Raw genomic sequence first — 27,376 nt, forward strand, 5'->3', positions numbered from 1 at the left:
GCTACCACCTCCAAAGCGCCCATTTGTAGCCACGCTATTTTGGCAGCAACTTACCACGCATTAGGAACAAATGTATTCTGTCAAGCAGTTCCTTGGGTTACAATTGTTCCTCCATTAATCTTAAGCATATCGAGCAAAGAACAAGCTCATTGTTGGAAGGAATAATGCAGAACACTGCTCAAAACATTATGTGCTACATGCAGGAATGCCTCCCTCCCCAGCTATTAGTCACTTTGCATTAATGTGCACTGCATTAATTGCTCACTGAAGGAGTGGCTACAAAACACAATGGGAGTGACACTGCATGCTGACAGACTGACAGAAAATAAGGTACTGGAGGAAAACACATTTCACTGCGGGTTGGGTAGAGCATGGCTTCAGGGCTGCACCATCACGGGGTGCTTCATGCTCCCTGCTGCTGAGGAGCGGAGCAGCAAGGCACAGCAGCAGGTCTCTGGGGGATGCCAGGCACACACTCCCCAGGAGCAGAGGGTAATTGGGATGCTGCAGAGCCCAGGAAGGATGAGCAGTTAAGTAAGGAGTGAATTAGGGTGATTAATATTGCCAGACTGCAGATTCAGACCACAAGCCCTTCCAGCTGAGGACCCCTACTCCAGAAGCACGCTGTGGCAGTTGCTTTAGACAATGAGACATCTCTCAGGGCTATGGTGTGAGCTGCTCTTGAAGGGTCCCTTCCTGTCACAGGGCAGTCTGGCCATTTAAATCAGAGTCCTGTTGTCTATGCCAAAGGGACAAGTGGAACAATCTGTAAATATCACACATTTTACCCATATCAAACTGCCACTCTGAATGCAAACCTGACTTGAAATGAATTACTGAGTACTTCACAGTGCAGGTAAATGAAAGACAATACTGTGGGACCTGGATACAAAGAAAACAGTTCCTCCAGCATTTCTACCCCTTTCCCCTCAAATTTCAATAGGCCATGTCTAATTATTGAAAGGCACATATTCCCCCTCACACTGGGTTATTATCAGACCATACCACATGTGTCAGTCCACAGAATTAGCAGCTATAATTGGACCCTTTTAACAAGGTACACAACACATTTTAAATTAAATTGCATTCCATAAATCAGGTTAACCTTTTCAACATTGCTCTAAGAAAATTAATTACTCATATCGAAGCATATGACCTTTTCACAGTGCTTGGGATTAGCTTCCACATTTCTTTTATTTTCTGCTCCTCCTCCCTCTTTCCCAGCCCAGCCTTCTTCATTTAAAAGAGCCCAAATAGGCAAGGCGAAACACATTGCTTCAGCTCTCACTCACAGCTCCAACCAAGCTCAATAGTTGCTATTCTTTTGAAGTTGACTTCCCCTTAAGAGGTGTCTCTTCTTCCCGCTTCCCTCCTTTCTGGCCAGTGAAACAGGGCTGCCCAGGTGGCAACATTCGTCATCTGACTTTTAGCTTTTGTTTGGTGCTTGCTTAAAAAAACTGGGAATCTTGTGACCATGTAGAGAAGTGTTTCCAACACCACCAAGAAGCAGTTTTTCACATGATTCTAAGGTCTGGAAAAGTAGTAAGTGTGATCTAGTACCCTAAAAACTAGGAAGGAAGGGAAGGCTTCTTTATTGCTTTAAGATTTCCCAGGACTTTCTACAATACTTCTGCAGGGTCTGTGAAAGTAAATGTCAGCATCATCGTCCTAGTGCTGGCCTAGGAACACCAGGAAAAAAGGCTTCCTATCACAGTTAGTAGTGCTGTATTTTCTATCAGCTTAGAAAAAAATGCGATAAGAAGCTTTTTCACAGAACCCTTATGAATTTCTTCTTTGAAAAGGGCCCTGAAATTTGATAATGGGCCCAGATCTTTCCTTTCTACTTTTCAAACAGAAATGTAATAAGGAGTGGTGTTTGGAGGGGATAAAACCAGTAACAAAGCAAACAGAACAACCTTAAACAAAACCAGGTGGGAAATACCCAAACAGATATAATCTCATTCATTCCCCCACCTGCTCCTACTTGTAGCTTTTATGTAATTTGGATTTTATGAGTATTTTTTATCTTCCAGGGTGAGTTCAAAAATGGACTAGCAGTATCAGTAAGTAACAAGTCTCAATTCTGAGAGAATAAGGACAGAAATGGCTTTCCTACTCCTTGGTACGGAAGCAGAAGCTTGGATGAGCTTTGTGGCTGAAGTAAGAGCCTTTTTTATCCTTGATTTTATCACAAGAAGTCATATCTGTGCACAGGGCACCCCCAGTAACCCTTTTGTACCTCATCTCCTTGGTCACAGCTGTCCCCAGCAGTACAGGGTTATGCCAGCTCCAGGACCTTCATCAGCACTGGGTAAGAAAGAAAAAAAGTAATTATCACCTTAAAAAATGAACAAGTATTAAGATCTCTTCCTGAGTCTCTTTTGGGGCAAACTCCCCCATTTTTATTGCATTTTCTAACATATTACATCTGCAAATGTTTATTAACATCAGCTATTCTGCAGATACTTTATGTAAAAAACCTTCAACAATAAAGGATCTTGCAATGAATTGAAAATTGGTATTGGAAGAGATTTTCATACAACAATGCATCTATTTTCTAATAAAAGATATTAACACCTTAAAGTCAACAAGTGTAACTAAACTTATCTTTCTGGCATTAAAACAGAACAAAAGTTATTTTTTTTTCCTTCCTACCTATTCTCCAAGCACGGAGAATTAGTTAAGTAGAAAACTAGGAATTATTTAGCACATACAAAGACTGAATGCACGCCACTGGAGCCTCTGCCTCAAGGAGACCACCACGTGGAGACCCTGCTGCTGTGTGGAGGCTGCTGCTGAGGGAGGAGTGCTCCAGACTCATTGCCTGTGGTCGAAAGGTAGGACATGGCATGGCCCGGTGCCCCTGTCATGAGGGGCCAGTGGTTGAGGGTGCGGTTCTCTTGGCTTGGAGGTGAGAGAAAAAAATTGTTTTTGAAGTGAGGTGCTGGTTATTAATGGGGAGAAGTGTTGAGCCTCAGAGTGGCTTCCCTGGGGGTGTGTTAAATGCCTCTGTAAATTTGTCTTTGAAGGTTGATACTTGGACACAAAACCTACAATTTCTTGACAGTATGGGAAGTAATAAGCCCACATGAACCCAAGTCAATAAATTGGTGCTTCCCATGATATTTTGTGCTGTTGCTACCGTCTTTCTCAAATTCTTCCAGATGTCAGACTGTTCATTGTCCTGTAATGCCAGGGCTGAATCCTCCCCTCACAGCAGAGGCCAGGAACAGCACTGAAACTGCATTTCCAGAGAAGCAGGCTACTCAGGCCATGCTGTACTTACACCATAGCAATTGTTTTTTGTCAAGAATTGACAAGATTGCAAAAGCTATTGGAATTACATAGTTCTCCCTCACCACCTGAGGCACCCCCTTGAACTTACCGCTTTGCCGGCTGCAAACTGATCACCGCCTGTTTGAAGGCAAGCTTTGCAAACTGAAAATCACCTCCAGTTCAAAAGAAACCATTCTCCTCTCTATGTTTCTGCACTCGGTTCATATACAACACCACACTGCTTACCGTGCATGTTTTATATACAAAATATGTTAAAAAGCTTAAAAAAAACCAACAACACATAAATAAGCACTCTATCAAATAGTACTTTGCTCAGCAACTTTTACGAAGTCTCCAGCTACCTACAGCACACTCCACCAGTGCCCCACTTTCCTCTGGCACTCCCTGCCAGCACACATCACAAACCAAATGGGGCTCAGGTACAGCATTTGGGACACCACACAGCAATGAATTCAGTTTCAAACTTTCTACTTTGATACACGGACCGAGGATATTCCTTTCTCTCTCCTGGCTGCATGGGTGCACAGCCCTAGTGGTCAAAAGTATGCCTACGGATGCAGTTTGATGGCTTGGACGGTAAGTGAAAAGGTAAGTAATTTTGTATTCTGTTATTGATAAAAGCTGCAGTTTTTCCATGTGTTCTGCGCCTCTGCAGATGCATTTCTTATGGTGAAAGACACTTCCCCATCCCTCCAGTTGGTTTCCACAGACATCGAAGTCCTTGTATCAGTGGTTCACTGCTGTGCGCTGATTGCTTTGGCCCATAGCAGTATGGTGTGGTTCATGAAACTCTTCTCTGAAGTTGAGAACATATGTTCTGCTGTTTCTCCCTTCAAATGGGGTAATCCATGTAGTTTTACTATAGCTTGTATTTCCCAGCTTCCTTCATAGCTTCAAATTGCTCTCCAAGTTGCTGAAGTCATCATGAGAAATACTGGAGTCAGCTAGATTTTAAACATTTAAAATGATATAAGACCATTTTCCTTCAGAAAGAACCTTTAAAAATTTAATTATTCTTTTTTCCTATTTCTTTTCTTTCTGTGATGCGGTTGTTGAAACCTTCCATTAAATATCCCATAAAAATAACACAGGCAAAGAAATAAAAAGCTTAGAGAAGAATGTGACGAAGATATTCTTGAAAACATCAGGCATCTTGCTGCTGATCTATTGCCTTTTCTTATGGTGGAGAAGTGATTGGGGAAGAATGGGTTGCTTGGGGGTGGCTCCTGTTTTATGCTTAAGTTAATGCCTCAACTAGCATTGCAGAATGATACCTACTTGCTGGAAACTGGATTCCCATTGTTTTTGTGGTAGGATATAAAAATCTTAATAACCTCAGCACTATTAAAACAACTGTTCCAGTCTGTGTCAGACCCAAATCTGCACGTGCTGGAGGTGAGGGTGGTGAGTGCTCTGTGTGTGTGTGTAGACCAGGGGATAGTGAAACACGGTTAAATCCAGGTTTCTTTAAGCTTACAAGGCTCATGCCTCCAATTTCACAAATCATCCGCCTGTTTCAGATGAATTGCTTTTTGGGGAACGGTTTGAGACATCAAAGGTAAAGCTAACTGAAAATTAACTTTATATATGAGGATTTTTTTTTTCTCCTTACAATATACTGTGCATTTTGTGTTTTTATTTCTGTGTACCCAGGCACATTAGAAAGATTGAACATAATATGGTAATTGTTTATCTAATTTCTAATTAAGACTGCTATTTTGCTCTTCAGAATTGCTGCTCAAAGTAAGATGTATTAAAATAATACAAAAAAAAATACAAAAAAAATACAAAAATATTATACAAAAAAATAATACAAAAAAAAAATACATCTTTAAAATAAAAAAGATGTATGTTTCTGAACTATTGGTGTTGAGAATAGGTGTTGTTCGAAGCAGTTACCTCACCACCATGGGTCTCCTGCAAACATGCAGATGCTGTCACTGCTCTGTTCTTCCAAGACAGTTTCCCCAAACTGAAATACAAGCAAAATTAATACATGTCACATGCAAATGCAGTGTCCTGCATCAGTGATCTGAGGATCATCTGGATGCTTTGGCCAAACACTGCAGGACCCAAGGATGTTTGTCTTGGAGATTGTCTGGTTTCTCCTAGCCTTCAGTTTCGCTGCGCTTGGTCTTGCCAGAAGACTGCTGTGGTGTGCCGTATAGGTAGCTGTATGGAAGAAGTCTTCTGGGCAGATGCCTGTACTAAATGCCAGCTGGTTGCTTTCATGTGGTTCTGGTGGCTTTTTTGGTCTCCTGTTTGTATGAAAGCACTAAAATTACTGGTTCTGAAGGCCTTAATGTGCAGTCAGTTCCCTTCTATGTGGCAAAGCTCCGGTGTGGGTTTGGCTACCTTCAGCTCCCTGTCATTTCTAATTATGACAGTTTTTGTTCAAGTGATTTTTGCATCAGTCCATCCATCCTTGCCCTGCAGGTGCAATTATGCTTTTTTTGATGCCATTGAATTGCAGAGATCTGGGAAAAACACTTTCAACATCTTTGATGGCAAAATGCAATACATCATTCAGTTCATTTGGTGTAGTGACTCTGGTTTGCTCCAAGCATTAAATCAGAAAATTTGATTGTGAGTGACAGGGCCATGAAATTGTCTAGTTTACCAGACTAACTAGAGACCCTCAAAGCTAGCAGTTAATACATAAACAAAACCAGGATCCCCATCCACCTATTCATGACAAAGCGGTGCAGATGATTGAGCAAAGTGTCAGCTCAAAAACCAAACCAGTCTCAAAAATAAAAATGCAGATTTGTTTCTAGCAGACTTATTTTGCCCTAAAGTTGCATTTGTCTCATTTCACTTATTCCAGATGTCGCTCCAGTAACTCATTCATTACAGGCAAATCAAATAAACAAATGAAAAATTAAAGCTATTGTTATCCAGCTATTCCATCGGGGTGTTTTTGTAGTTCTTTGCATATTTATAATGTTTCTTCAGGCTGCATGTCCAATTAGAACAGATGGCTGATAGGTTGCACTGACTTACCTACTCCAGCAGACTGGGCAAGTGTCCATATCTCCAGCAAATGAAATAACAGCAGATTTAGAAAAATACATTGTAGTCATTGAAAGCTATTTTCAATTGCTTATCGTGTTTTTCTTGTGGTCTTTTTTTCCAGTGCTGTTCATTATCCCTTCTGGAATTTAAATGGCACATTTTCTGTATGAGAATTAACTCCATTTGCTAGATAGAATTGATGCATCCTCATCCCCTATATGCATGAATATAGAGATGTAGACAGATATGAATGCAAGTCACTCCTGAAATATTCTGAAGGCTAGAATATTTCTTTTCCTTCTTTATTTAATTTTGCTGTTTAGAGTGAAAAGAACACATTTAAATAATGAAATGAACCACAATGTGTGTTCTGCTCTATTCAGGGATTTTTTCTAATTTCAGTTCGTTCTGCAGAACTGCCATAAATACTTTTTACATGAGAATGCTTGAGAAATAGGTCATAGCAAAAATTGCTAATACGTACATTTGGTAGAAGCGATTCCAAACTTCTGAATTCTTTCAGTTTGCTTCATAAAGCAAATCACGTGAAGCTCAGGATGGAATTTTCAAGAATACTTACTTGAGAGCTGAAACCAGATGAAAATTTTTGTTAGTTTTCAGCCCCAGACACGGCCTGATCAAGGCTAGGTCTCTTAAGAGATGGGTGAAAGATCCCGAAGCTGCAGGCTTGAGTCCTGGGAGGGCAGGAGCATCATTCAAATTATAATTTTTCTAGGATGATTTGGTTTTTGAAACTTGATTTGTAGGTGCTGCTCCTCCCTTGGCCTTCTGTGGAGTGCCCTGATGCCAGCTGGAGGCTGTGTGCAGCGAAGGACGAATCCTTTCTGCTCACACAGAATCTGCTCCAGTCTTTCCTTAATACTGTGTGCATAAATCTGCTTAATTGTCAGTGGAAGAAGTGTTTGCGGGGGAAAACCTCTGCAGGCTGTTCAGCTAGCAGCATTAACCAGGAAAGGCAGGAGCAGTAATGGGTTGCACAGGCATTCAAAGAAGCTCTTTTGATAGTGAACCTGGCAGTTGTGTGGCGTGGTGTACTCGTTGTGCTGTTCTGTGAACAGGCCAGCACGCTTGGAGTGGTGTGTGGGGCTGCTGTAGGCAGCCTTATCTTCTGTTACGCAGGTCTTCAGTCCTTCCCCGTTTTAGGAACTTGTCTGTGTTAGGCTTTGTATACCCTGCTCTGTAGCACATGCTGCCTTACCCAGAGGGCTTCTCATCAGCTCTCTGGAATACGCTGCAGGTCCCAACCACTTGAGAGGCTCTCTCAAATGAGTGCTCTGGAAACTACAGATTTCTGTAAGGGAAAAAGCATTCAAGTTCTCCCTACGAAATGTGTGACAAAATAAAATTCTGAACTGGCTTTGGCATCCATCAAAGTAGAATTTTTGGCTGGGACTTTGTGTAGAGATTTTGGATTGCTTTGAACAGTCATACTAGAACTCCAGAGGTGGGTAGTGTGTGCTAATGTGGATCAAAGCATGGTTTGGCTGGCTGGATTTGGCAAAAAAAAAAAAAAAAAAAAAAAAAAAGTTCTGCAAAGCTCTTTTCTCAGGGCCTGGGAGCTGGATATTTCAAGGCAGTATGCACAGTAATTCAAAATCTGATCTCTTTCCCAAAGCAGTTTGGAAGAATTTCAAAAAATCATCTGAATGTGTGGATAGTTATTTAAACTGAACAGAATTTTGTGCTGTGTGTTGTTGCTTAGAAAAGCTCTTGGGAGGGGGGAGTGGAGAGAAGAGTAATCTTACAAGATGGAATGAAAATGTGCACTTTATGTTTTTCAAAGTTCTTTGTAGACTTCTAAGTACTTTACATAGGGAATGTACATGGTTGAACCTAAGTAGAAAATACAGGCTGTGGAAACTTACGTACGTGTTTTCAAATGATGCGCTATACAAAGAATCAAATGAAGCTTTAGCCTCTCATTAAGACACTGCATTTTATTTACACTAATACAAATTAACTGCTTTGATCTAAGATGGCTAATAAAAATATGCCTAGAAGTCTCCCAAGAGGATAGTACAGTTGGCACTTGTACCTAAATCTGGAAGCATTGAATAAAATACATGCAGAGAAGGGGAAATAATGCAAACTGACTACACTGAAGATTTATTGTAGCGCTGTAAACTGTTTGGGATTTCAGAGCCTTAAGTTGGTGCAATAATCAGTGGAAGAAACCACCAGAGGAAAAATCATAATGAAAGAATAACAAAACAGCCTAGTTTCAGCACTAGTATCAGCAACACAAATAAGTGACTTTGTGACCCTGACCTCCCGGTAGCCCTTTCCCAAGGGATCAGGGAAGCAGCAGCTGCTTCTGCAGGGTGGTGGAGTCGAGTCTTCTGCTGTGTTCCCAGTTTGTCCACTGGGCATCTTCCACATCTTCTCGTGGCAGGGCCCAAATAACCAGGGTCTGCCCTGCTTTTGGCAGACCTTGTTGATTTGCTCTCGTATTCCATTGGTACAGATTTCTGGTCAACCCAGCTGTGCCATGAACTTTGGCAAAGAGTGGGTGAAGATGTTTGGCTTTTATTTATTGTTCTGCCTGCTGTTAATTCTTAATATACTCATAGCAATAAATGCAAGATCTATTTCTGCCAGGCTTCAAATGTTCATCATTAATAGAGAATGAACTGAAATACAGGCTTAAGTATCTCCTTCCCTTCCTGTAGTAAGAATTTTATTTCCTTAACTAATAGATTACTGTCACTTTAATTGGAATGAAGTTTCTAGTCTGTAGTTAAAGAAAAAAAATCATTTGCTCCATTTACTTCACAGAAAAAAAGCTGAGCAGCTAGTGCCTTCTGTGGAAAGAAGTGCTGAATTTGAGACAGAGCTGAAATTAGCATTCTAAAGGCAGCTGTTTAAGTGCAATCAATACACTGCAGATGTTCAGCAGATTCAGTGGATGGAGTGTTACTCATCTGAAGGTGAAATTAGCTGCTTTGCTTTTGTTCTTTGAAGGCTGATTCAGTCGCTGTCTATTTGCTCACATTTCACATTAAATGGGACCTGTGACTGTCATATTAATACTTGGGACAAAAGCCTTTGAATAGTTATGTTTTGAGTACATTGTTCTAACTCAAACCAGAGACATCTTGAATTTTTCTGGTGGAATAGGAATGTCATCAGTGAGGCATTTTTTGCTGCGTTCTAGGTATCAAAGCGTGAGATCTGGCATGGTGCTGGAACTTGGCAGACAAAGGGACTTGGTCATGGGTAAAGCAGCAGTGGCTTTTCTTCATCTCTTTGGAGTAAAAACTCTCTAGTATTGCCTTGCACCCACTGCAGTGGTGGTCTTAGCTGAGCTTCCACGAGCTGTTCTAACACCTGCACATAATTCATGAGAAACCAGGATGATCCAAAATACAGATCTCAGGATCAGCTGGGCAAAGCCAGGCAAATGCTGCTCTTCCCCTACTGAAAGGTCCCAGGCCTGCATCCACAAAGCAGTGGAGGTGTCAGCCGGGGTCAGCACAAGCACAGTGACCAGTGCAGTAATGTGCTGGGGTTGAAGTGGATGAATAAAAGGTTTACCAGTGATTTCTCATTATCTTTGTAATTTGAAGATGTGCCACTTAGCCATCTGTGGCCTTATTTTGGGGGGTATTAAAGTCCCTTTATACCACTCAAATAATGTAAATGGGTTTTAAAGGAAATGAAAACTGTGCCTTTTCTGTAGATGTTAAAGATGGTCATTAATAAGTCCTGAGATCTGTTCCAGAGCACTCTGCAGCCGAAGGAATCCTTCTAGTGGCTTAGCTGGATATCGAGTAGAGCCAGGGAAGATAAGAGGAGCAGAATTGAGCACAGCAGTAGGGAAACCCAAATATCTGGGTTCGTTGTGGACACTTCAGGGAGGATAAAGCTTTCAGCAAGCTGTAGCAGAGCTAGCAGTGATAGATGGGCAGTTGCACTCTACAGGCAAAGAGAAGAACAGGCGTTGTGAAGAATGAATGTGTTCTTCCTAACCTGATAGTCTCCAGGTCCATGGAGACTAGAGAGCAATCTCATTGTAAAATATTCATAGACAGCTGCTCTATAGCATTTATCCAGCATTTATCCCAGTGTTATTTAAATCTTGAGCTAGTCTGTAATTAAGCATTTATGTTTCAGATGCTTAACAGGGCGTTTTAAATGTTTAGGTCTTGTAAATGATGTTTATTTATGGTTAGCTAATTAAGCCGTCAGAGTTCAGTTTGGTCTCAGATCTAGTCCAAAAGATGAGCGATGACACTCCCTGCCATCAGAAAGCAGCTGAGGCGAGAGGAGGGATCCTCACTGGCTGCTTCCCTGGACAGCTCCAGGCACCGAAGTGCCACGTGCCGGCCATGCAGGGGGGGACTCTGTTGGACCCTCCTGGGTGGGCTTGGGGTGCTCAGAAACCAGAGGGCAATTCAGTGAAGCTGTCCTACTGGCATGGTTACGGCTACCGAGTCTTTCTCTGGTGTTATCCATTCCTCCAGGCTTCTTACTAATGTATTGGAGGAGAAATGCTCACCTCAGCTGCAGCCACGAGAAGGGCATTTTGGGTGCAGCAGCATTGCAGTGGATGGGGTCTCTCGGTGGCTTTTCGAGATGGTTTTTGAGATGTGGGAGGAAAAGTATTAGGTGAATGCTGGCTGCTTACCATGTGGAGGATGGCTGCGCTTGACTTTTGGGTTTATATTATTGCTTGCACTGGAAATTAAAGCTTCCTGCTCTCTGACCTTGCTTCCTTCTCCGGCTGTTCTTTGCCTCTGACCTTTTATTACAAACCTGGCAGACAATGTGAAGTGTTTAAACAAACTGAACCACAAGGATTACAGTAACCCAGAAGTCAACTGTCCAGAGACCTCTAACAGTTCATTAACTTACTGTGCCATCCACACTACCTCATTTGTGGCCATCCCTGCCTTCCACAGGGCTCAAAAGAGAGAAACCTTCACTCAGCTTCGAGAGGACACGGAAAAACAGAGCCTGGCGGATGGGAGAGGAAGCCTGGTGCTGAGACTGAACTAGATGGGGGTTGATTTGAGCTCAGTTTCAATATATGAGCTGAAGTGTCCTTCTGTGGTAAAAAGTTAATTATAATCTTTCCTCTTCCCATCGTAAGAGTGAACTCCACAGCTTTCAGGGCAGGAATTATCTATTTCTATTGGTGAAATGCTAAGCACAATGCTAGGCTGACTTCTGCTGCAGCCTCTGAGTACTATTGTAATGCAAATGCTGGTAATACAAAGGAAGCTCAAGGTAAAGAGCTGTTGGTACCATCTCACAAGCTTAGAGCTGCATTCTGCTTCCACAGATAATCTTGCAATTTCTCAATTTCTTTTTATACATTACCAGAAGTATTTGTATGAGGAGTTGGGTCTTAGCGTCCTTAAGTTTTCGGTTCTTGCTTTTAATAATTGATTTCATAACAATGTATTCTTGTATTAATTCTCATCCTCTTCGCCCCACTGCCACCTGCTTTCAGTAGAGCTCTACCTTAAAAGCAGACACTGAATGAGGTCCGAAAAGGTGCACATATGGGAAGAATATCAGTTGCCTAGAAGTGTCTTTTGTGACTATGCCCTCAAGTGGCATGTTTACTTATGGTTAGCTAATTAAGCCAGCAGAGTTCAGTTTGGTCTCAATTCTAGTCCCAAAGATGAGCAATCCCTGTTACTTCGAGAGCAGCTGATGCAAGAGGAGGGATCCTCGCTTGCTGCTTCCCTGGGCAGCTCTGGGTGCTCAGTGGTACAGGCTTTTCAATCAGTTGTCCTAGTTCATTTTTCTTTCTGCTTTACTACTACTTATTAAAAATGATATCTGCTCAGAGCAGAACACTGCTTTTGGGAATGGATTTGGGCAGCTCAAAGTCCTCTCTTTCCCAAATGCTGCCTTCCAGTGCAGCTCCCTGAAGGTTTGAGGCCTTCAGTTTGAGGTTCTTCAGTCTCTGCCATGAAAATCTCAGTTGTGTTCAAAAGGACATTGAAGTAGTGCGTGTAACCTCCCATTGTTGTATTGTCTACTTCCCGTGCAAAAACCGCTGCTCAATCAGATTCTGTGGTGACTGGTCCTATAAAAAAGTTATTGATGGTGATCAACGTGTAATTCAGTGAACATTTCCCCCACGAGGCTCTGAGAGGCCCTGCATACACTTCGCAGGGGCCAGATGGTTAGTACACTTGCCAAATGTCACATTGAAATTCATGGCATCTCTGCTGCTAACCAGTACATTTTAGTTAATGTAAATCAAAACGCAACTCTAAATCACTTCAGTGATTTAAAAAAATAAATAAAATCTAACACTTTAATATAACTGTTCCCAGTCCGGCTCAAGTAAGGTTTGTTTTGGTTCATTTCAGGAACCATCTGTGCTTTTTAAGCACGGCTTCAAAGCAGTAAAAATAGCTCCAGAAAACAGTATGGACAAACTGGGATAAATTGGGTTAAGTCTAAGGATGGCTTCACAAGATGAAAACTGGTAGAATCACTCTCTTCAGCTCTGCATTAAAGTAGAATGTGTTGCCCTGCTGAACAGTGTCACCACCCAAAACCTGCATTTCCGTCAATTAAGCATACAGAGAAGAGCAGGAGAATTATGATGAGAGGAAGGCAGCATGGGGCCTTCTGCAGGGTTGGTGGGCTGGGGAGCTGAGCTGTGAGGCTTCATCTCTGCAGCATCTGGTTTGAAGAGCTGCACTGATGCAGGGCATGGCTCTCAATGCTCTTCCTGCACTGGTGCTCCAGGGGTTCATGGGGACCTTACTGTGGGAAATGCAGGGTGGTGCAATCGGTGGTGAATCCCTTTCGCTTAGAGGTGGTTTAGTGCCTTAGTGCTTTCCTTAGTTTCCTACTAAAAATCCTTAAAAGCTCTGCATCTATATAAATTCACACCATGCGTATCCTTTAATAACAGATCAAGTTCTTACAGGGCTTCTGAACAGTACTTAAGCTATTCCAGTGTAGTCACCCCTAGAAAAGTAACCATTGCCAATATTTAAACACGGGGTGAGTTATAAATCCCTCCCGTTTATCAGTAGCTGCTGAAATAAGCATTCCCATTAACCATGGTGGGAGAGGCTCCGAGGACCTGCCCACCAGCCAGCTCCAGCAGCACTACTTTCCTCTCTGGGGACCAGAAACAAATCAGCGTGGAAATTGCTTCAAGGGGGAAGGTTGTGTGACTGCTGAGACAGCAAGGCTTCCCTGCTGCCTGGGCTCAGCGTGTGCTGGGTGAGCAGAAAGGCATCCCGCGGGGTGGGAAGCTTTCCCCACGTTACATGGCAGGAGAGTGGGTGTGCAGGAATGGGCTGGCACCCAGAAGCTTACCCGGATGGGAGCAGGAGGTACAAGGGGGTGCAGCAGTTCAAAGGAGAGGGTTATTATAGGAGCCGTGCAGCTCGGATTGGAGATGTGATTCAGCTCCCAAAATTCATTCAAGCAGCATGTTTAAATGCAAGCAGTTTTACCTGCGTATATATGCAAATTTATGGGATGGTATGACATGGAAATATATGTAAATGTTGTCAATTATTGTAAAGCAAAGGAGCACATAGATGGAATATTCCATAAAATGTTTTATACAGCATTTTTGGAGTTCCTAAAAAAAGAACCTCAGAAACATCAATGAACCAGAATTGAGTTTGGATGTTCCAAGCCCATTACGTGGGGACGTTTTCTTTAAATTGCTTATTAATCTAACCTTGCCATACAGATTTTCAAGAACATACTTTTCTTCACTGTAACATTAAACCTTTGCAAATCAGGGAAATGTCAACTCTTGATTTACTGACAAAGCAGGCAACTGACATAACTTATCTCACTTGAGATCAGTTCATCAAACTTGGGAACATCTCAGCTGCTGTAAAATCCAGGCATTTGATACAATTGTGCCTGCTTAAAATGCAAAGGATAACCTACATTTTTAAAATGCTGTAAAAAGAACAAGAAGTGATGCCAGGATGAAAATTTATGAGGCACAGAGCTGGGATCTGAATTCAGCATTTGCTGTGTAGTGGAGTGTTGTTACTATCTTGTTTGCACAGTTGAACTAGTGTTAATAGAAAGATACAGCAGGAGGGCAAGCCGTTAGCATTCGAGTCCGGTGCTGGCTCTGACCTGATGCTATATGGGAATTTTTAATGTTCATCCTTGATTTAATAGAACACTGGTTGATGCCGGTGGTTCCTTGTTAGTGGAGCTGATTAGAGCAGCACATGTTTTTGTGGTTCAAGTGCGAGTGCTTGTTGCATTCAAATGCAGGCTTAAACCTATGGAAACACAGATGAGAGGAGAGTATGTAAGTAAATCTTGTTTAATGTCAACTAGTCGGATAATCACATGGAATTAGCTTTTCCGTGGCCACCTAAAGATGCTTTTGCACTTAGTGTAGCTGGCTGGGTTCCTCGGGGATGTAAGGTTTGCCTGCTCTGTGTGCTTGCACAGTGCCTGGCACGGCCCGGGTGCAAACTGGGTGCTGACAACAGTTTGTGCAGTTCTCATCACCAGGCTGTCAGCATCGTAGGTAAGAAAGTTCCAAGATTACTTAAAGCTTAAAAAAACGAGGGCCTTTTCCAGTTACCCCAGGTACCTAGATAACAGCCACCTTGATCTGATTCTCTCTTCATATTGTGGAAGTGTTGTACAGGCTGAGAGCAAAACTGCCATGTGAGAAGAGTCTTCGTGCATCATAAAACAACTTCGGTGAACATTGGCTCTTACATATTCATGGCGAAGCTATCAACCGATGTGTTGGAAGTGGTGTTGACACAAAACCTGATCCAAGGGTAGAGCAAGCCTCAGTTGCAGCTTGAAGCTCAAAAACATTCCTTGGGAGTTTGAACCCCAAATGTAAAAGGTGCTTCTGATCTTTGCAGCCAGTGCCTCGCCTGAAAAGGGCAGGGGATGGGGGTGTTCTGTCGAGGTTTTGCAGCTCTGCCTAGTGATGCGTGTGGCGGTGACTTAAAGCACTTTTAAAATAGAAGGCTCTGCAGGTTATGAGGAAAAGCCTAACTTAGGTTAACATTTATCTTAACTGTCATCGTTGTTTGTAACACTAAATCTTTCTCATAAATAAGTGGAGAAATCTTTGCTTCTGAGTGAAAAATTCATGCTCCAGTTAAACCTCAATTATATTTCCAAACAATATTTATCAGATTTTCTAATGTGTGCTTAGTGCAGTTCAATTTCCTGCTATCAGTCAAAAGTGGCAGAGCTCGGGAAGTGGGGCTGAAAGGTGTTTGTCACACGGGAAATGGAGCGTGCAGTAACAAGGCGCTGCTCCCAGTGCAAGGGCAGTGCTGGACCCACTGCTTGGGTCTGTTTCTAATGAAACAGATGCAGAAAAAAGACTGGGTTGTTTCTTTTTAACGCAGAGGAAGCAGATAGGAGTTCTTGAAAGCTACATTCTAGGGTTCTGAAAAGTGAAACTAGTTTCATTCTGTAATTCTGGGTAGAAAGAATGCCTGTGTAATTTCACGAGTCTCTGAATTTATTTCACTTAATCTTTTTTTCTACAGCATTAATTTAGTCAAAACCTGACAACTGTGCATATGCAGAATTTAAGCTATGTCCTTAGGTACACATTAAATAAAGATTTAAGATTTGAAATATAAAGATTAATTCAACTCTTACTTACAGTTGCATTGCAAAATTGTTGATTGTCTAGAAATTCCTATTTCCCATTCATACAAATCTGATCATGTATAATACTGCGTATAGTGCTAACTCTGGTGATTAGAAAAATAACTCCTGAGATCTGAATGGGAATGAAGTCTGTGCTTAAGGCTGCAATGTATAAGTGTTGAACAGATTCTTTGTAAAGTTTTCAGAGGGAAATTTGTAGATTGTAACCAGCTGTGAGTCTGTATAGGTGATTTGTGTGCTCTGTTAATTGTATTTTCAGCAGAGTCTTTGGGACTGCCTCTCTGTTGGGCAGCTCTGTTCCCATTTAGCCAACTATTTTGGACCTGCAGTTGCTGCTTCTCTGAACTTGTGCTTTTTCTATTGAGGCGATAAAATCATACTGTTACCTTTGTTTTCTGATACAAGCCTGCTCTCTGGTCCTTTCAGGAAGGAAGGAATTAGGTGTATATTTCAGTTCTAGACAGAAGGAACTTTGTTACAGCAGGGACTTGCTCTTGGCCTGAGTAAATCTTATTCCTTTGGTCTCAGTTTTTCCTCATGTTCGGGCGCAAATTATACCTCACTGAAAGAATAAATAATACGATGTCTTTGAAAGGCTCGGAACACACAAGGCAGTATTGTTATTTATCTCAGACCCGTGCTTCAGAAAGGTGAATTTTATAGAAAAGGAGGGACTAAGACAAGCATTGGAAAACAAATGGTACCCAGAGAACGGATTCCAAGATTCCTATTTCAGATACATATAAAGAGGGAAGCTATAGCAGTATCATTCAAATGTGACAGCAGTCACTCCAACCTTTGCTATTACGGCACAAAATTACATGTTCTTGCCAGAGAAATAGGAAGGGCTGATAAGGAAGACAGCTGGGATTTGCTTTCTTATCTGTATTTTACACACATGCTTTCATTTCCCTCCCACTCCTCTGTTTCCAGGATCCAGGTTGGCTTTCCAGTGCTGCCAGTTAGTTTACATAGAGTGGGGCAGCTTTGTACTGTGGTTTCTAAGCCCCATGAATACAGGTTGAAAATTAATTAATTATTTTTTTTGTAATTGGCAACATTAAGGATGAAGTTCTGCCTGCCGAGGACTGGAAAATGTTCCTAGAGGTCTGGACCTGAGCTGTGGTGAAGGTGCAGCCCTGGGGGCAGTGTGCAATGCTTCTGACTTCATTGCAACTGCTCTCTTCTGTGCTTCAAGAGCAGCCTCTGTGCACGGAGGCCTGCTGTGCTTGCTGGAGGTCCTGCAAAACAAGCTGTAGGGTGTGCTCCTGAAAGGCTTGAGAGTCCTTTGGTCATTTATTTGGGAACCGGTGGCATGGAGGGGGAAACAAAGACTTCTAAAGACTGAAAGTGATTAAGGCTGGATGAAGGGGCTTAAATACATACCTCGCAGGTGCTGGCTGAGGTGTGCTGAAAGGGCCAAGTGACAAGTAGACAGTATATGAGCACCTCAGTTGCCTGGTGGTGGCTGTGGTGGGTGCCACAGGCTGGCACTGCTGTGGGTACACAGCGTGCACCGGGGTTGCTGGCTGTGCCCTGCAATTGCATCAGCAGCATGCAGCTTTGGGGAGAAATGAAAAGGTTTTGAGGATGGAGGTGGGAAATCTACCAGCAGTTGTGGTGCAGCCCTAATGCTCTGAAATCCTCCACTTACCCTGCCCGACAGGAGGAGTTAGGTGCAGTTCTGCATACATAATGATTGGTAAAAAATTCCTGTTATTAAAACTACAAGGTATTTATCGGGAGTTAAATGACTGGGACAGCTCTCTGTTCACACCCTGCCCTATTTCAGTGTATTACAATGTAATTGGAGGTTGCACAGTAAGGGGGAGAGGATGCTGAAATGTTTTGGCTTGCAGTGTGCAGTGTAAGTGGTGCTCGTCTTCGTTAGTGCTGAGGTGTCGATACAGCACGAAGGGAATGCAGCCTTGGACCGCGTTGTTCCGCAGGAGCTAGAGAAAACAGGCTTGGCTGAACACACTGAGTCGGAACAGATTCTTGGAGTTTGCATGACCTTGTTAATCCGTACCTAATGGCAGCTGTTATTTGCTACTTAATAGTTAATCAAAAGCATTTCTAATTACACACCCTTTGGGTGCATGTTATAGATTGAAAATCCTTGAAACTTTCGCTGAAGGCAGAGCAGGCTCTAGAAATGTTGTGCAAGTAGCACAGCCGAGAAATGGCTTTCTTGTCACAGGAAAAAATACTAATTTGTAAAGATTTTCTATGGTGGGGCTCATCCTTTTTTGGACCTTTGATCCAGGCTTCTTTTTATATTAACTGGTGCAAATCTTAAACTTCATCTTAAAGCTTCCAAAATCACATGTATTTTAAAGCTACACACTAATTCAGCGTTAGTGAGCTCTGGATTTTGCCTGCTAAAGAAACCAGAGGCAAATCCCTAGCTTCTGACATCCTGCTGAAGCTGGGAAGAGCAAATCAAGGCTGAAGCAGTGTCAGAAGGAGCAGAGTTCAATGTTTAACCTCCTACCCCAGCTGCAGCCCCTCGTGGTGCCTGGGAGTGCTGGAGCTGGTCATGTCTTGTCCGGATGCGGGTGGCATGTGCTCCTCTCATGCCCCCCGGCTGCTGGGGATGCTTTTCTGGCTGTGTTTGGGAAAGCAGCACTACAGAGGCCTCCAAATGGAGAAATACTTATCTAGGTAATTTTGAAGACATGTATTATTTATCCTAATGTAACAGATGAAGGAATTGCTGTAGCCAGCCACAGAAACGTCTTTATGGCTTTCCAAACAGGGATACTGCACTCCGTAGGACACTTTGAGACTTGAAAGCTGGATGCTGTGTATGAGAATCAGTTCTGTGCAGGCTTGTATGGGTGCTTAGGGGCAAGAGCAGGACTGTTCAGGCTGGATAAAGTGCTTGGAGTTGTGTACATAAGACATTTAAGATTTGAAGCTAGTCAGCACCCTAGCAAGCCCCAGAGTGAGATTGGGGATTGTTCAGTAATTGCTGGCATCTCATGGAGGCAGCAGAGCACCTGCATGACCTTGGTGGGCCATCTGCTCTGGTGCTTTGGGGAAAGGGACTGATGTTTGAATAAGCTTCTACATTTATAAAATGGGTGTGATAACCTGCCATGACACTACACAGGCATTGCATTGGAGTGTGCCCAAAGCCTTGTTTGAAGCACGACAGGAGTGTTACCAGCCGTGAGCTAATGCAAAGCTACCAGAGGAGCATTCTCCTGTTGGAAGAACAAAAGTGGGGTCAAAGAAGGCAAGATGGTAAATGTGCCCAGCTCTGCCTCCTGATACAGGAATCTCGGGCAGCCCTGCCTGCTTCTCAGAAGCATCTTCCAGGAGTGCTGGCCCATAGGGCTGAGCATTCTCCAGACCTGCCATGTGCAACTGCCCTGGCCCTCGCAGAGCTAACAGAATAGTCAGAAAGTGACCAGCAGATGCTGGTCTTCCCTGAGACAGTGTCTTAAATCAGAGAGAGAGTTAGGTCTGTGCAGTGTCCTGTCTTTCAGCTCTCCCTTTCATTGCTACTGCTTGATTTCTGGAATACTGGCTGCTGCTCAGTTCCCCCACACATATAGTTGTGACTTACAGAAGTGTATTTTATTTTCCTCTCACTTTTAAAGATTGAGGCTTTTCCTGTACAGATGCTCGGATGCCTGAGGGATGTGGAAGAGGTGCTCTAGCAATGAGCTCCTTCATGGGCAATTGCAGCAGTCACTGGAGGAGTGTGGTTTTGAGCTGTATCAGATTTGAAACCGAAGCAAGGTGTGGGACTGATTTGATGGATTAATTGAAAAGTTAATTGGCCTTCCCAAAAATGATTATCTATCATTAACAAAATACAGCTGCTACCCTGCCAGAACCAATCTGTGAAGATAGTGTTTGGGGCCTCCTGCTTAGTCATTTTTGTATTCTGCTCATAACTACTTGAAATACTTTTTCTTTCAGTGTTCAGGGTCTCTTCTGATGTGGACCTGGTGTGGTGACTGTGCAGCTAGGCCTGGAAATCGCTGAAATTCAGGGGATGGCCACGCGAGTCAGATCTGTGCTCACGGTTAGGGAAACTTGAAGTGACAAGCGGTGTGGGCTGGCTGTGCAGACGAAGGAAAGTTTTCTGTGCCAAGTCAGTTCCATTAATCTTGGGGCTGTGACATGTCTGTGCTCTTATTGATTTCCCAGCAGGCTATTCATCACCAGTCTCATCATGTTATGAGCCAATATGGAGAAGGCACAGGGGGGAAATGGGGCTGGTGGTTTTTATCTCTAGGGCACAGGATGCTCATAATCAATGCAACTTAGAGAAGGAGCCAGATGGGTTGAGATAATTGATGAAAAGTGCCTCCAAGTAGGAGAGTTTCCACACATCCAGCAGGCACACGTCGGGGAGGTGTTCTGAGCCCAGCAGATCCTTACCCAGACCCGATGCTCTGGCCCCAGCCCACAGGCTTGCTCATGTCCTTTCTTTGTATTTACCCTTTGCATGTTGTTTGTTTTCTACCTGTGGCAAGCACTGAAGTGCCTTGAAGAGGAAGATCTCAGCTTCCTCAAGGTACTTGCTCCCAGGGCAGGTGGAGTTGTGCTGAGGTGCACGAACTCACCTCAAATCCATCGTCTAGTCCCTGGAACTTTTCAGATAGGGACAAAATGTATTGTTCAGCAACATAATTATTTCTTGTCTTTTCAGTCAATAATGAGCCCTCTGCAGTAAAGCCCTACATATTAAGTTGTTTTCTAGTTGCTATTTTTTTTTTTTTTAAGGCAGCTGCTTGGAATTTAAATAGCTCTTAGGCAAAACTTTTCTGTAGGAACAAAAGCCTGGTGTTTGAGACTTCTGCAATTACGAACAGATCACGTTCTGGTCCCATAAAGGCTCCTGCCTCTGGCATCAGTGGCAGAGCAGAGTGTGTAGAGATAAGGACCGCAATATTTCTTTGCTTGATTGTGGCCTTGAATTTTAACATTGAGTTGCTGTTTATTTACTATCACTTAATTTATCTCTTTGTCTGCTTTACACTTCATGCGGTGTCTTTGGCCAGGGGAAAGAAGACTGGGACAGGGCAGTTCCTGTCTGAGTGGGCATGCTGTGGAGGAAAAGAGGCTGCTGGCTGTTCTCAGTTCTTCCTGGGCAGAGAAATCCCACCTGGAATCTGAAAACCTCTTCCCTTAGGAGCCTGGGCAAGGCACATGGTGTTGGAGGGTTTTAATGCGACAATCTCCTGCCCCAGTTGAGCTCTACTGGGAATTTCTCCCCATCCCTGGATCTCAGAGGGTTCATTTGGGAACAGGACTTCGAGTTCCTTCCCCCCTGCCCCTTTCTTGTCCTTTCCCAGCCTCCAAGTGAGACTCTCAGTGGAGAGCCTGCACGCTTGGGCTGCCAACTGGGGACGAGCTGCTCCTGTGCAACTGCAGGCTGGCCCAATTTTTTATTCTTTTTCTCTGGAAATTTGTTCATTTTTCTGAATAGTAGAGCTGTTTCTACCTACAAAGAGGAGAGAAAACTCTAACTTATTTTCTGTAGTTCATAAAAGGAAGCCCCTTTCCCCATGGCAGGACTTCTCAGGAGAGTCTGTTAATAATCTGCTAGAGCCAAACCCATTAGGCGGCTCTTTAAAGTTGCCAGCGTGGTTTAATTTGCAGAGTCCCTGTGCCTTAAACTACCCTTTGACAATTCCAGGCAATTTTATTGCCTTGGAACTCAGGAATAATTACAATTAGTATCCCAAGCTGTCTGATCAAGGACGTGATCAATACCAAAACACACAGAAATAATTGTACTGGGGCAGGCGTGCTGTTGCTGTGGAGGGTTAGCTTGGGCCAGATTTCCAGTGTCAGGTCTCAGAGCTCTCAGGTGAGCCTGGAGGCACGTGGTCCTGCGGCACAAAGCTGGGGCAGTCCAGGAGAAGCAAGTCACGAGTGCAGGAGGTGCTGGCACACAGCTGCTGCCTCTCCTTGTGCCATGTAGCCAGGGAGCTCAGCGCGGTAGGGCTTGGTTGCAGCCCAGCAGCTGGCAAGCAAAAGCTTTGGAAGCTGTCAGCCCCTCCTGCCTGGATTTCACGTGCAGGTTTCTGTGACAGGGAGCTACTGAAAAAGCAAAACAGGCAGAGGGGGCCTCCCAGCCCTCACACACTGAGGCTTGGACCTCCCTGGGAGGATGCTCTGTTCTGGGAGTGCTTGTGCTCAGCCCCAGGCTGGCAGGTGATGGGAGTGCTGTGGTCACCCAGCCCAGAGGACATCCCAAGGGTGGGTGATGTCCTTTCCCTCCCAGGATTGTCACCAATCTGGTGCTCATGCTGCTTTTTGGGTCTTACCAAGCATTTGCCACTGGGCCCATTCTCAGGCAGGATAACAAAGAAAGGGTGGACGGTGTGTGGCAGTGTGCAGGATACCAGCCCAGCAGGGCTGCTCTCCTCAGTGTCACAAGGCCTTGGAGGCAGTTCTGTACTCTGACAAGTGAGCCTTCTGCCAGGACAGCCCTTATCCTGGTGTGGCAGCTGACATGCCTTTTGTAGGGCCTTCTATACCATTTATTTTGATTGCTTGTGTATTGGAATATATAAAGTTGGCAAGTTTGCGATGTGTTCTTGCCTGGTGCTTCCCAGTGGTGAGCAACCCATTGCTTCCAGGGTGCGTGTGCTTCTGTACGTACACAATTAGGAATTAACGCCCACTTTCTGCATACTGCAGAAAATAACCCTGTGAAGCCTGTCATCCCCATCCTGTGTCAAAGCCACAATAGATAGTGGTGTAATGCATTTCCTCCCCAAGGGGTATGTATTTTCTTTCACGTTTTAAATAAGAATGTCATTCACAAGGTGGGCAAAACAAATGCACACTTCCCAGTATGTCATTAGAAGGCTTTTGACCTCGTGCCTTACAGGGTATTATTACTGTTCAGTGTGGTAGAGCAGATGCATTTTTATTGAAAAAGCAAAACTGCATTAAATTGATGGCACTCTAATTTTTCTTGACAGTAGCAAGAATTCTTATTCCCTATTTATTTTCATTCCTACTGAGAAGCACGGTGACTGAGTTACCTGGTGTTTTTGTCACTGCTGTTCATCTGTTTGGACCGTGTTGGTCCAAATAGCAGCTGGGCTATGAATATATATCACTTGATTCATATGACAAACCTGGCATAGGATGCGGAATAAATGGAGGCTTCTTGCAGTTAGTGACCTGCGTAGTAGCTCGTGAACCGAAGCATCTTGAAGTGGAACACTCTATCAGCACCGACCCATCATCACCAGAAGTGATTCTTCTGTTGTCCATGCTCTTGCCTGGACCATAATATTTTCTGATTCAGTGCATGTATTAGACTGGGCAGGAGAGCTACTGGCTTAGTGATGTGGGTTATTCAAATCAAAGATGCTGTATCTTTGAAAAAGAGCAAGATAGAGCATTCTTCAGCTAAGTGGTCCTGGCGGGCTTCAGAAAACTCATGAATTTTATTTGTACTTTTTAGTTAGCTTGCTTAAAAGTTCCTAAAACATCCAATGCCTTCTAACCTAATTTCCAAGTAGGGAAGTAATGCTGATCCACGTGAAAAGATCAGGGAACCTGGAATTACTCAGTCCAGAAAAGACTGAGCAGAATGTTCTTCAAATGCTTAAAACATAACTGCAAGGAAAGTCTCCCGTCACTTTAGACAGGTCTAGAAGAAATGGAGTTGAATAGAAAAAAAAAATAATGTTTAAATCAAATATTATGAACACTTACCACTTATAAAACTGGTGGAGCATGGGATTACCCTACCTGGAAGGTGCTGAGTCTATGTCACCAAAATCTATTTAAGAAGAATCTGGGCAGGGATCTGCTGAGTGAGATGAACTGGTCCAGCCTCAGGTGGCAAATACCCTCTCGCTCCTGGGGATCCACTCTGGCTTGGGCTGCGGCTTCTCTCATCTGTTTTGTGGGGTGATTAGAGCCAAATGGGGTTCCTGGGGGCAGTGCCATGGGGTGCCCAGCACCATGGGGTGCCCAGCACCGCGATGTTCTAGGTGTGTGATGACTGCTCAGGCCCACTTGCAAGCGGCTTCTCATTTATCTTGAATGAATTTATGAATATATGAATTTATTTCCTATATGAATGTGTGTGTAATATAGTCAGTGTTTGCCCTGCTGTGAAATTGTGACAGTAGGCAGTAAAAATAGAAATACTCGTGATGTTTCAGGGCTATATCAAGAGAGAACTTGGGAAAAGCAGCGAGGATAGGGGTGATCCCTCACTTGGATGAGCCTCCCCTGGAAGGGGTGAAGCCCTCTTCTCCTGACCCGAGCGCTTGAACCCAGGCAGGAGGCTCTTCAGAAGACAGGCTTCAGCTGAACACTAGCTACGTTTTAGTCAAATGCACCAGCTCTTGGCTTCAGCACAGGGGCAAGTGGGTGAAATGCAGTGGCCTGTGATGCACGGGATTTTTAGACTAAGTGATTGTGCTGTTGCCTATGGCCTTAAACTCTGTGAACCTGTGAACGATTCAATTTACTGCTGATGGGAACAGCAGTGTTGGGAAGATGTTGTTCATCCTCATGCTTAGAGGATGCCCAGACAGTTTCAGCCCCTTGGTCTCTTTGCTGCTGCAATTTATATTTTAAAAAAAGTGAAGTGCTTGCAGCATTTTGCCTAAAATGGTAATAACCCTCCTCAACAAAGCAGAATACTTTCTTTAGATAAGATCATTTTAAAAGGTAACTGCTTATGATAATACAATTTATTCTTTATGGCTTGGGGGCAAGCTAAGATTTAAATGAAGCATGTCTTCCATTAGAACCCTACAGAAACAAACTAATAGGCTGCAAAGAGAACCATTTGTAATGTTACTATAATTCACATGATTCATTAAACAGAAATGGAAAATGATAGCATTTCCCTCTGAAAAAAATCCTTATGGAATTACATGCTGAGATCACTTAGTTGAACTATTTTATTGACTAAGCATCTTGTTGTGCTGATGTGTAGATTATATAGGCCTGTAGCCATTTATTTTTTCATTTGCTAAAATTAGAACTCCTTTTTTTTATGGGAATGTTAACGTGTACTTTCCCTTCCAGCTGGAGCTGCCAGCACGGGAGGGACTTCGCATGGGGGATTCTTCATCAGTGGGCGTTACGGGAGCACGTGGAGATGTGCCACCAGCTTTCTCTTGTGGGTCAGTGGCTGATGGGAGGAAAAAAGTGGAGATCAGCTAAGGGCTGTGAGTCAGTAAAAGTCACAGAAATGTGTTGGGTTTTAGCAGCTAAAAATAAGTATACGTTTTGTGGTTATGGGGAAAAATGAAAGCCAAAACTATGGTACTGTCCTTCTGTGGTACAGTACCCTTGGCTGCCTGTGCCTGGTGTGGAGAGGGGATTTATTACAGAAGCAATGGAAGTGCCACAGGATCAGAATCCCACCTGGCTCACTTAAACCCAAGAAAACGGAGCTGCTCGTGGAGGAGCTGCTGTCCCAGCTGCCCAGGACATGCTGTAGGCACAGGGCTCGTGAGCGGGGAGCTTGTCCAGCCCCCGGGCAGGAGGCAGCCAGGCCTCCCTTCTCCCTACGCCCAGGCTGGTGGCATCTTGTAGTGCTGCTCACAGCTGGAAGCTGTGCAGTAATCAGCTGGAAGAGGGGAATCTCACCCGTCAGAGCACTGTCTGCTTCCAGGTGATTCGCATCTCTGGGATCTGGAGAGTTTCTTTTGACATGCACACTCAGCCCTCCAAAGAATGTCACCCTTGATTAATGTCAGCAGGCAAAGAATGCCATTTAAAGGATTTCAGAGAAACAGCACATGGAGCAAGTTTTAATGCTGATTTTTTTGACAGCCCTCGTTTTTGTGGCCTTGACATCTTTCAGGATAGACTGTCTTCCACTGGACATTTATCAGAGGTATCACAGGGGCACAGAGACATTAAAAGCTATTTTAAATGAGTCCAGGATGACCTCAGACTGGATTAATGTATTTGGGAGCACTGACCACTCTGACAATCTCCCATTCATCAGGGTGAAATCAATCTGAAAGATGCAATGGGTTGGATCTACTTTAATGTTGACGAAGGATCATAGAATCATAGGTTCTGTGCTAGAATTGACGATATCCTGGCACTTGCTGTTTACTATGTGGAGAAACAGAATATTTGTTTGTGTGTATATATATATACACACATATATACACACAATGTTTTCCCTCTTTTGTAAGACGTACAGCAAGAAAAAATAATGGCACAGTGGTATAATAGGTGTTTTTGACAGTCTCATGCATCTCTTCATTGGAATTACCAGACGATAGTGTTATTTCCATGCCAGGCAGCAGGGGAAAGCAAAAGCTGCAGTAATGGAATGTAACTCTTTTGCCGTGTCACTTACACTTTACTTTATTAGACAAAAGTCAAGTAATTAATCAGTTGATTGCTTAATTCAAAATTCAGTCAATTGCAATTTAGACTTCATCGCTGTGCTTTCCACATGATGAAATCTGTTTGATAAATTTGATCTTTGGTTGCCTGGCTATGAATAAATAGCTCAAATTTGGGGTAAAGACAAGTTGCTTCAGATTTTTTTGTGAGGAGAAACAGAAACATCAGAGCGAGTGAAATTTCACAGGGGGATTTTTACGACAACTCACTTGGATTTTTTAGAAAATGCGCGCAGTGTTGTGTTCTCAGAAATGCTGTGCATTTGTATTTCCCACTGATTTCACCTGAGTTGTGATAGATTTAACTTCAGAAAACCAGATTTTGTATTTCCAAATGGTAAAGCTCCCCTGGTGTAGCTCATATGCATGAACGAAGATACATCAGAAACCAGCCCCAGTCCTGCTGGGAAGACACGGCGCTGCCACCGAGTGCTGTGGGGAGCTCCTGCGCACAACCCTGCTCCAGAAGCTCAGGACTTGCCAGGTCAGGTTCAGAGCTCTCTGTACGAGCCTCCTGCAGTAAGGGCGAAGAAGAGGAGCAGAAGGGCTGCCAGGCAAGGAGGTGGCAAGTGAGAGGAGGGCTGGGTCTGTCACCCAGCGAGGCCCGCAGCTGGCCGTGCGCAGCAGCCATCCCTCAGGCTGGGAGCGTGCCTCGGAGCAGCCCTGAAGCAAGAGCTGTGCAGGAGGGAATTAAACTCCCGCTTTTGTGAGTTGAAGTATGAGTACAAGTACAGAATAGCTGTATAAATAGATGTAGAGATGCTTACTTTCCTTTGAAGAATATTCATTCAGTGGTCTCCTTAACTGCAAAATAATAAATCTGCACTCCATCCCGGATTTTCCACTGTAAGCTATAAAAGAAGCTGTCATTTCCTATTGTCTAAACAATTTACAGCAGCCTTAAAGAGGGTGTCTCTCGGCAATCTTGACATCTTGAGTTGATCATAAATTCACAGCTATTGTTGGAGGAAATGCTTTTCCCTTTAGATAAGCACAAATGAAAAGCTTGAAAACCCACCGGAGAGCCGTGGCGAGGCGGCTGCCTCCCGCGTGTT

At 43.6% G+C, this 27,376-nt stretch overlaps 1 protein-coding gene and 1 long non-coding RNA gene across 8 annotated transcripts in view; one reads left to right on the forward strand and one right to left on the reverse strand.

The window, feature by feature from the left end:
* CSF3R (colony stimulating factor 3 receptor) overlaps positions 1-27,376 on the reverse strand; it is a 353,819-nt gene that overhangs the window by 75,170 nt on the left and 251,273 nt on the right. The gene's annotated exons all lie outside the window — the stretch shown is intronic.
* Positions 1,288-26,449, forward strand: LOC311423329. Of its 7 annotated transcripts, XR_014685655.1 has the most exons (8): positions 1,724-1,931; positions 2,034-2,067; positions 2,199-2,311; positions 2,668-2,857; positions 3,825-3,885; positions 11,235-11,385; positions 24,979-25,076; positions 25,241-26,449. It is a non-coding gene; the product is annotated as an uncharacterized lncRNA (long non-coding RNA). The 7 variants fall into 7 exon arrangements; XR_014685651.1 differs by lacking the exons at positions 1,724-1,931; positions 3,825-3,885 and adding an exon at positions 1,288-1,529 and having other exon boundaries at positions 2,034-2,160; positions 2,259-2,311; positions 2,668-2,837; XR_014685656.1 differs by lacking the exon at positions 3,825-3,885 and having other exon boundaries at positions 2,668-2,837.

Source organism: Aythya ferina (genome assembly GCF_964211825.1).
Source record: "Aythya ferina genome assembly, chromosome: 24".
NCBI lineage: Eukaryota > Metazoa > Chordata > Aves > Anseriformes > Anatidae > Aythya > Aythya ferina.